Raw genomic sequence first — 8,391 nt, forward strand, 5'->3', positions numbered from 1 at the left:
GGTCCGCGGCAGCGCGCCACGGCCGGGACTGTGACGCGGCCACGGCCTTGGGCCCCACGGGGAGCATACGTACTGTTTTCGGTGTCACTGTACTTAGGGACATTGCTTAACCCTTTCTATTCCTTCTGTGTGAGTTTATTTAACAGAGATGTTCTTTTGTGTGAGAAAGTTCTAGAGACTAGGTATTTAATGTAAATAGTTGAAGAGATTCGATGAAGAATCCGGGATAAAAATGGGGAAAGCACAGGTGTCTGGGATCCAGGGATGAGCTGTGTGGAGAAGCGCTGCCTTGGCGAGGGTTTGTGATGGCCGCATTTCGGATTTCAGAGACTTATCCTGAGTATAAATAAACTCTACAGCCGCAGCAACTTTTATAAGTATTGTCGGACTTTATTAATGCTAGATTATATAGTATCAGGCTCAATTTTACATTGACATTATTTTGTAATTTTTTATTACTATTTTTAAAGGACTAAAGAAAATTCACATTAATGCAATAAGAATTTGGTAGAAAGTTGTTGCAAAAACATTCGAATTGTGTGTTCATGAAGGTTCGTGTATTGCCAGTGCAGGTGTCTGTACAGCCAAGGCTGCCGCCGTTTTGTAAGGGACACTTTTGGTACAGCTTTGTCTCCCAGGAAATTTGTGTTTTTTAATCCTTTCTGAAAATACAGTTAGGTTAATAAACAGGATTGTTTCTTCCCTACTGTGGACAGATAAGTGTTTTTCTTCTTAAGAGCACTCTCGGTAGTGGCTGTGTTAGGGCAGGAGCCTGTCTCCAGAGCAAGGACCTACTTACCCGGGGCGCGGGGACTGGCGTCCTCGGAGCGGACCGTGTGGGCCCGGAGACAGGGCGGGTGAGACGGACAGGTGAGAAGGGTTGGGAGCTCATTCTGTGGGAACGGCACCTGAACCCGTATTTAATAATTAATATTCAGAAAAAAGAATACGGAAGTGGGCTGACTTTATAACCCACAGAACAGGAAGGGATCGTGTCTCAAATCCAAGACGTCAAGACTATATCAAAAGGGCTGTTTTAGAATTTTTTAAGTTTTGTTAGAAACACGTTTAACAAATGTCAGTTTTTATTTGAAAAGGATGGATTATTATCTAGCATTGAGCCCCTGTACATTTGTCATCGGCATAATAATGGAAAGAATTTTGTCAACAAAATGAGGATTTCATATTAATGCCCATTTTTGTGATTTTTCTCCACCCTTTGCAAATTACCTGGCCAGGTGCAGTGACCTACACCTGTAGTCCAGCATCAGGGGGCTGAGGTGGGAGAGCAGGTGAATGCAAGAGTTCAAGACCAGCCGGGGATGTAGCTCTGCTACAGCTTGTCTGGCAAGCATGTGGCCCTGAGTTTGATTTGCAGTATTGAAAAAGAAAGCTCAAAACCAACCTAGACAAATAAATCATCGATGCCTTGTTTACAAAAAATGTTTTTAATTAAAAAACACGGTGGGCTGGCCATGTAGTTTTGGTAGATCACTTGCCTAGTATGTGCAAGGCCCCAGGTTCCATCTCCAGCACCACAAATAAAAATAAACTTATAAATAAACCTGTAACCCTGTGGTTCTTGGAGGCTGAGGCCGAAAGATCCCAAGTTCCAGCCCAGCCAGAACTACTTACTGATTTAGACACTGCCTGAAACTTAAAAAATGAGGCTGGGGCCGGGCGTGGTGGTGCACACCTGTAATCCCAGCACTCGGGAGGCTGAGGCAGGAGGATCGCTGTGAGTTCGAGACCAGCCTGGGCTACATAGTGAGTTCCAGGTCAGTCTCAGCTACGTAGTGAGACCCTGCCTCAAAAACAAAAAAAACCTAAAATGTGGCTGGGGATGTAGCTCAGTGCAAAAGGTTCAATTCCCAGTAACACACACACACACACACACACACACAGCAAAGTCAGCTTGGTGGTTCTCAGAATTGTCTAAGGTTTTTCTCGGTGTATTAAAAGTATCACCCTTTTCTACTTGTACCCAAATACTAACGTCCGTATCAGGCCACACTGGCGGGGCAGGAGCTCCCTTCGGCCCAGGCTGGCCTTGACTCTCGGTGCCTGGGCCCCCAAGTGCCACCACACCTGGCTTCTGGTTTGGGTTATTTTACTCTTTTCTTTAGTATTGAACAAGAACAATTTAAGATGTTTTTGGTTTTTTTGGTACCGGGGATTGAGCTAGGGTCCTTGCGCTTGCAAGGCAGGCGGCAGAACCACTGAGCTAAATCCCCCGCACTTAAGATGTTTTTCTGTGATTTGATTCTAGACTTTTACTGTAAAAGAATGTAACTGGAGGAATCCCTGTTCTGTGTGATGTAACCTGAAATCCATCCGCGAGGACTCAAGCAAAGCTGGTGTCCTACAAGGGAAAGCACCCTGCAGGCATCTGGAGGAATTGTAAATTCTAGATGTGGCCTATACAGCATTGCACATTATTTTAAGTAAAATTTGTTCTTAAAAATTGTTAAATGTGAATACCAAGAAAGATAAAAGTTTGGTGTTTCAAGGTACTGGGGTTTAGCCCAGGACTTTCACACCAAAATACAGCCTTTTTTTAAAAAATTGAGACAGGGTTTCAATACGTTGCTGGCCTCAAACTTGCAATCCTCCTGATTCAGCCTTCCAGAGTGCTAGAATTACAGGTGTGCACCACCACCGGGCTGTGTTCTGCATTGTTTCTATACTTTTAACTCCAGGATTTAGTTACTTATATAAATGGGATGGATTCCATTATTTTTAGTAGAGTAGTCAAATGATATTAATAAGAAAGTTGAATGCATTTTTATACTGCTACTGGTGAAAAATATAAAAATGGGTCATATCAGTAGCGTAAGAAAATGACAGGAGGATCCGCAGAGACGCAGGGAAGGCGTGTAACGTGCACGGCCTTCCCGGGGTGAGGCGGCACCTGTGAGGGCCCCGGGCACAGACACCTGCGGCCGCCATTCTGTTCAGCACCGCACGGAAACTCCAGCCAGGGCACCGGCCAGAAAGAGGCGTCCCAGCTAGGAAGAGGTGGACCTGTCCTGCCCTCATAAGACCTGTTCTCATGCACAGAAAACCCTACGCCGGCCACCACTGAAACTCCGAATTACGAGCGAGCGCAGCAAGGCCGCAGGTCCCAAGATAAATACACAGCCGTCAGTTACATTTCTGTATGATTCCGGTGAAAATCAAACGTGGAGTTAATAGCACCAAAGGGATAAAAATCACTGTGAAGAAGCCCAGCAGGAGTGCGTAGACTTACACCCTGAAAACCAGCACCTTGGATAGAAGTCAGAGATGTACACCCATGAACAGCCGAAGGCTGAGTCCTGACCCCTGCGTGTCCTGTGGGGCTCCGGTGACAGGGCCAGAAGGGGGCGGCGCACCGTGCGGGATGTGCGGGAACGCAGCGTGACCCGTACACATCCTGGGTCCGAGAGAAGCAGGAGAGCGGGCCGGGTGTAAGCGGGGACGGACGTGCCCGGGCCTGGGGCAAGAGCGGGCTTTCCACAGGTGGTGCTGAGACATCCAGTCAGCCACATGCAGGATTACGTTGGGTCCTTACGCCAGGAACAAAATTTGGCCAAAGTGGATCGAAGACCTCAACATAAGAACACAAACTAAACTTGGGAGAAAACATCGGACTAAATCTTCTTGGCTTTGGCTTTGACACAGGACTCCTCCACATGACACGGAAGGCGTGAACAACAAGCAAAAATGCTGAAGACCTCCACCCAGCGTTTCCCGGCTTCAAAGAAAGAAAACCCAGGCGTGGTGGCGCACCCCTGTAATCCCAGCACTCAGGAGGCTGAGGCAGGAGGATCTCTGTGAGTTCGAGACCAACCTGGGCTACATAGTGAGTGCCAGGTCAGTCTCAACTACATAGTGAGACCCTGTCTCAAAAAAACCAAAAAAAAACGAACGAACGAACCATTACATGGGTTCAGCACTCAGGAGGCTGAGGCAGGAGGATCTCTGTGAGTTCGAGACCAACCTGGGCTACATAGTTTGTGCCAGGTCAGTCTCAACTACATAGTGAGACCCTGTCTCAAAAAAACCAAAAAAAAAACGAACGAACGAACCATTACATGGGGTGAAGTACTTGCAAGTCAAACATCTCAGCAAAGACATCTGGAATACGTCAAGGACCCTGACCACTGGAAAATGTAAGAATAGTCAAGGGTGTTGACAGGTGTTCTCCAGAGAAGTCACACTGACCACCGGGCACACGGAGCCATGGGCATTGCTGGCCGTCAGGAAGATGGCAGTGTATGGTGTGCCTTGCAGTCGGGTAGGCAGTGCTGGCGAGAACGGGCGGCCAGCAGAGGCCTCGCGTGTTGCTGCTGCGAATGTGAAGCCGTTTGGTGATGTCGGAAAATGATCTGGCAGTTTCTAAACTAGTGAGACACACGACCCAGCAGGTCAGTCCCTAGGTATATGCCTGGGAGAGATGAGGGCATTTGTCCTCACAGAAACATGGGCGTGAATGTTTAGGGAAACGTGACTCGTAACGGTCCAAAAGTGAAAACCACCCAAGCGTCCACCGGCGTGCAGACGAGTAGGATATTACTTGGCCATGAAGAAGAATGGTGTCTGATGTGTTGTGAACCTGGATGAACCTTTAATAAAATCAGAGTAAATCAAAGGAGCTAGTAACAGACTACACATGATCCACACTTGAAAATGTAGACTGCAGACATCTGTCGGCAGAGCCGGGCACCATGGCACATGTCTGTAATCCCATCACTGGGAGGCTGAGGCAGGAGGGTTGTAAAAGTTTGAGCCCAGCTGGGGCAATTTGGTGACTTGGCAAGATCTTTCTCACAAATGAACTGTTAGGGATGCAGCTCAGTGCGAAAGCCTTAGGTCCCATCTCCAGTACTGAGAGACAAAAATAGGACAGTCCCTGGGTACCCCCTCCGTCCTGCTCCACACTCCTTGAGGAATTCAGAGCCCTCCTGAGCCCTCGGGAAACTGTGTTTAGAAGAAATTCTTCCGAGCCAGGTGTGGCGCACACCTGTAGTCCCAGCATTCGGAGGCTGAGGCAGGAGGTTCTCAAATTTGAACTCAGCTTGAGCAGCTTAGTGACTTAGCGAGACCTTGTCTCAAAAATAAAATATAATCTAAGAAGGGCTGGGAGCCGTGTTTACAGCAGCACAGCCCTGTAGTAGACGAAAGGGTAAGGGGAGGACACGGTGCTGTTTGCACACAGTGGAGCACTGCTCTGCCACAAAGAAGGGTGAGCTGGAGTCCGTGTAGGGAAGCGGCCCCCGAGACCAGTGTTAAGGAGAAGTCGGACAAAGCTTAAATGCCACGTGGCTTCTCTTAGAAAAGAAATTCAAACTGTGATTAAAGAGCGAAATAAGAGAACTCCTAGGAAGCAGGGAGACAGATCTTTCTCTAAAGGAAAGGGCCAAGCGATGGGGTGGTGCGGGCTCCGGGACTTCGGAACTGGAGGCCCGGCTTTTCAGTCCCCGCTCACTTCCTGGCTGCAACCCTGGGCCTGCGTCCTGAGCTCTCCCGGGTTCTGGCCAGTGCTGCCCTGGGTGGGGAGTCGGGGTTGGGCCTGGGACCTGCGCCCTGCCCAGCCCACCCCAGACCTGGAGCTGAAGACCCTCAGCACCAGACAAGCGCCCAGTTACACGCCTGTGATCCCAGCACTCGGGAGGCTGAGGCAGGAGGGTCGCCTTGAGTTCCTTAGTGAGGACCTTTTCCTAAGAAACTAAACAAAAAAATTGTAATAAAGTCATTGCAGTACAAAGTAATGAGCCTGAGAGTACTGAGGTCGGATTCTCATTTCCTCCAGCGGTGCTGCCCTGGGGTCCCGAGGGAAGGGAGGAGCTGAGCCGGGGCCTCCTGGGCCTTCCTCTCTCTGAGCTTGGCTCCACTTTGCCCTCAGACAGCCCTTTAGAGATCACAGCCTGGGCAGTCAAGAAACAAAATACTCTGTTTTGATATTTTTTAGTTAGGAACAAACGTGAGATTGTAACCAAAGATCACTCTCCTTCTTGGCCCTCAACAAACTCCCTTCGAATTTTCCAGAAGACACTGGGGGCTCCTGTCTGCCCAGCAGGTACTATCTGCACGGCTTTAGTTTATTTGTTAAAAGTGTCCTAAGACATCAGTGGGACTTAGACTGCGGGTCGCACGTGGCCGGCTCTCAGCAATGTGCACTGTGTAAGTTGCCGGCCAGCCCGGAGCGTGGAAAGCACAGCGCCCCGCTGCTGTGTTCTTCCGTCCTAAGGGTGAGTTTTTCGGTGGTCTGGGAAAAGCCTCTGAAGTGCTTCAGTCTGAGTCTAGAGGCCCGGAAAACCCATTCAGATAATCCAGTGTGAGCCAGGCACTGCGGTACACACCTGTGGCCCTAGCTCCTCCGGAGGCTGAGGCAGGAGGATCACAAGTTTGAGGCCAGTGCGGACAACTTAGGACCCTCTCTCGGAATCTGATGATAAAAAGGGGCAGGGACGCAGCTCTGGCCAAGCCCGGGGAAAGATCCGGCTTCGTGGACGAACAACCCCCGGGTGCTGAACCGACTCAGAAGAAAGACGGGCCGGGTGGTGACGCACTGCAGGGGCCAGCGCCCAGGAGGCCAAGGCGGGAGGCCGGGAGGTGGAGGCCAGCCTGGGTACCCAGCGAGACCCTGTCTCAAGAGCAACCACAGCAAACCCAATTCACAAACGGGGCCACTCCAGGATGACAGGGGACCCAGACTCCCGTGCCAGGGGCCCGCGCCACAGAGCCACGCCTAACGCTCTTCCCACGGCCTGGCAGCGCCTCGGGGACCTGGCCTCTTTCTGAAGTGGGACCTGAGGTCGCACCGGGGCCCGCAGATGCCCATGAGGGCCGTGCCCCCCCCGTCTGACCGAGACGGGGTCTCCAAAGTGTCCAGGCTGGGCTCCAGCTTGAGATCCTCCTGCCTCAGCCAGACCCGAGGAGTCCCCCTGAAGGACGCGGGAGGTTGTGTCAGGAGCGGCCCCTACTGCAAGCCCTATTCATGGTGGATTCCGTGTCAGCTTCACAGCGAAACAGACAAAACGTGGACCCAGCTGGGCATGGTGGCACCTGCCTGTGATCCCAGCTTTCAGGAGGCTGAGGCAGGAGGATCTCAAGTTTGAGGCCAGCCTGTGCTGTACTGGGACCCTGACTCAAAAGGCTCCCCACCAGGACTCATTTGTGTACGGCCCCAGAGCCCCCTCCCTGGAAAGGGCTTAGGGCAGAAGAACATGGAGGGGTCCGCATTGAGTGCCACGCTCAGCACTGCAGGGCCAGCACAGGTGATGGAGGACCGGAAGTAGGGGTGGAAGAGCTGCCCAGCACCAGGGACGGAGCTGTCGTGGGGAGTTTAACGTGGGTCAGGGGATGGAGTGGGTGGGATTGGGCCGAGCTGGCTTTTGTTTCTGAGACAAGGCCTCACTGTGTAGCCCAGGCTGGTCTCGAACTCAGCGATACTCCTGCCTCAGCCTTCCAGTGCTGGGATCACAGGTGTGCGCCACCACGCCCAGCTTCCAGGCCGTGGGGCTGTGGTGCAGCTTCGTGGTTGGACGCTTTCCTAGCAGGTGCAAGGCCAAGGATCCCCAACACCGGCCTTCATCCGGGCCCCTCGAGCGCACTCCGCACCCAGGGCCTGGAGAGGGCAAGTGTCCCTGTGGCCCCTCAGGGCAGCCGCGCTACACTGTGCTGCTTGCTGTCTTCCATTTTAAAGATGAAGGATGTCACAGGGCGTGACACCTGTGATTCCAGCACTCAGGAGGCTGAGGCGGGAGGATCGATGGAGTTCGAGAGCAGCTTGGGCTACATAGTGAGACCCTGTCTCAAAGAAAGGGGCGTAAAAATGAAGGGTGTCACCACTACCTTAGGAGTGTGTCTGCAATGAAAAACAGCCAGTCCACAAGGGCTTTCTCTCCTCCTCTCCTTCATTTTTTCTTTTTTTACATATATACTAGGGATTGAACCCAGCCCTCTTATTTTTCACTTTGCGGCAGGCTGTAAGTCTCTAAATTGCCCGGGCTCAGCCTCCCGCAGTGACAGGTGCGGCCACCACGCCCGGTAAGGACTTGCTCTTCTCCTGGAAGTGAAGACACCGGAAGGAGACCCGGCAGCCCTGGGACAGAGGAGCGGCGGGAAGGGCAGTCGCCTGTCGCCTGGCCGCACCGGATGCCCAGGGCCTGGGAAACACCCCACGGGGAGGCTGTGACGTGGTGCATGTGCCCCACGGGCGGCGGGGAGCTCACTCTCAGCGGGGCCCCAGCTGCCTGGGAGGCTGAGGCAGGAGGACCGCTGGGATCCGAGGCCAGCCGCAGCGTGAGACCCCATCCGAGGAGTAGGAGGGAAAGCCATCCCGGCCTCCGGCCTCCGCCTCGCTCCAGGCTAGGCTCTGCCCACCCCGACCCTCAGCGTCAGCCC

This window comes from Fukomys damarensis, unplaced genomic scaffold (assembly GCF_012274545.1).
Source record: "Fukomys damarensis isolate Sample0158 unplaced genomic scaffold, DMR_v1.0_HiC HiC_scaffold_30, whole genome shotgun sequence".
NCBI classification, from domain to species: domain Eukaryota; kingdom Metazoa; phylum Chordata; class Mammalia; order Rodentia; family Bathyergidae; genus Fukomys; species Fukomys damarensis.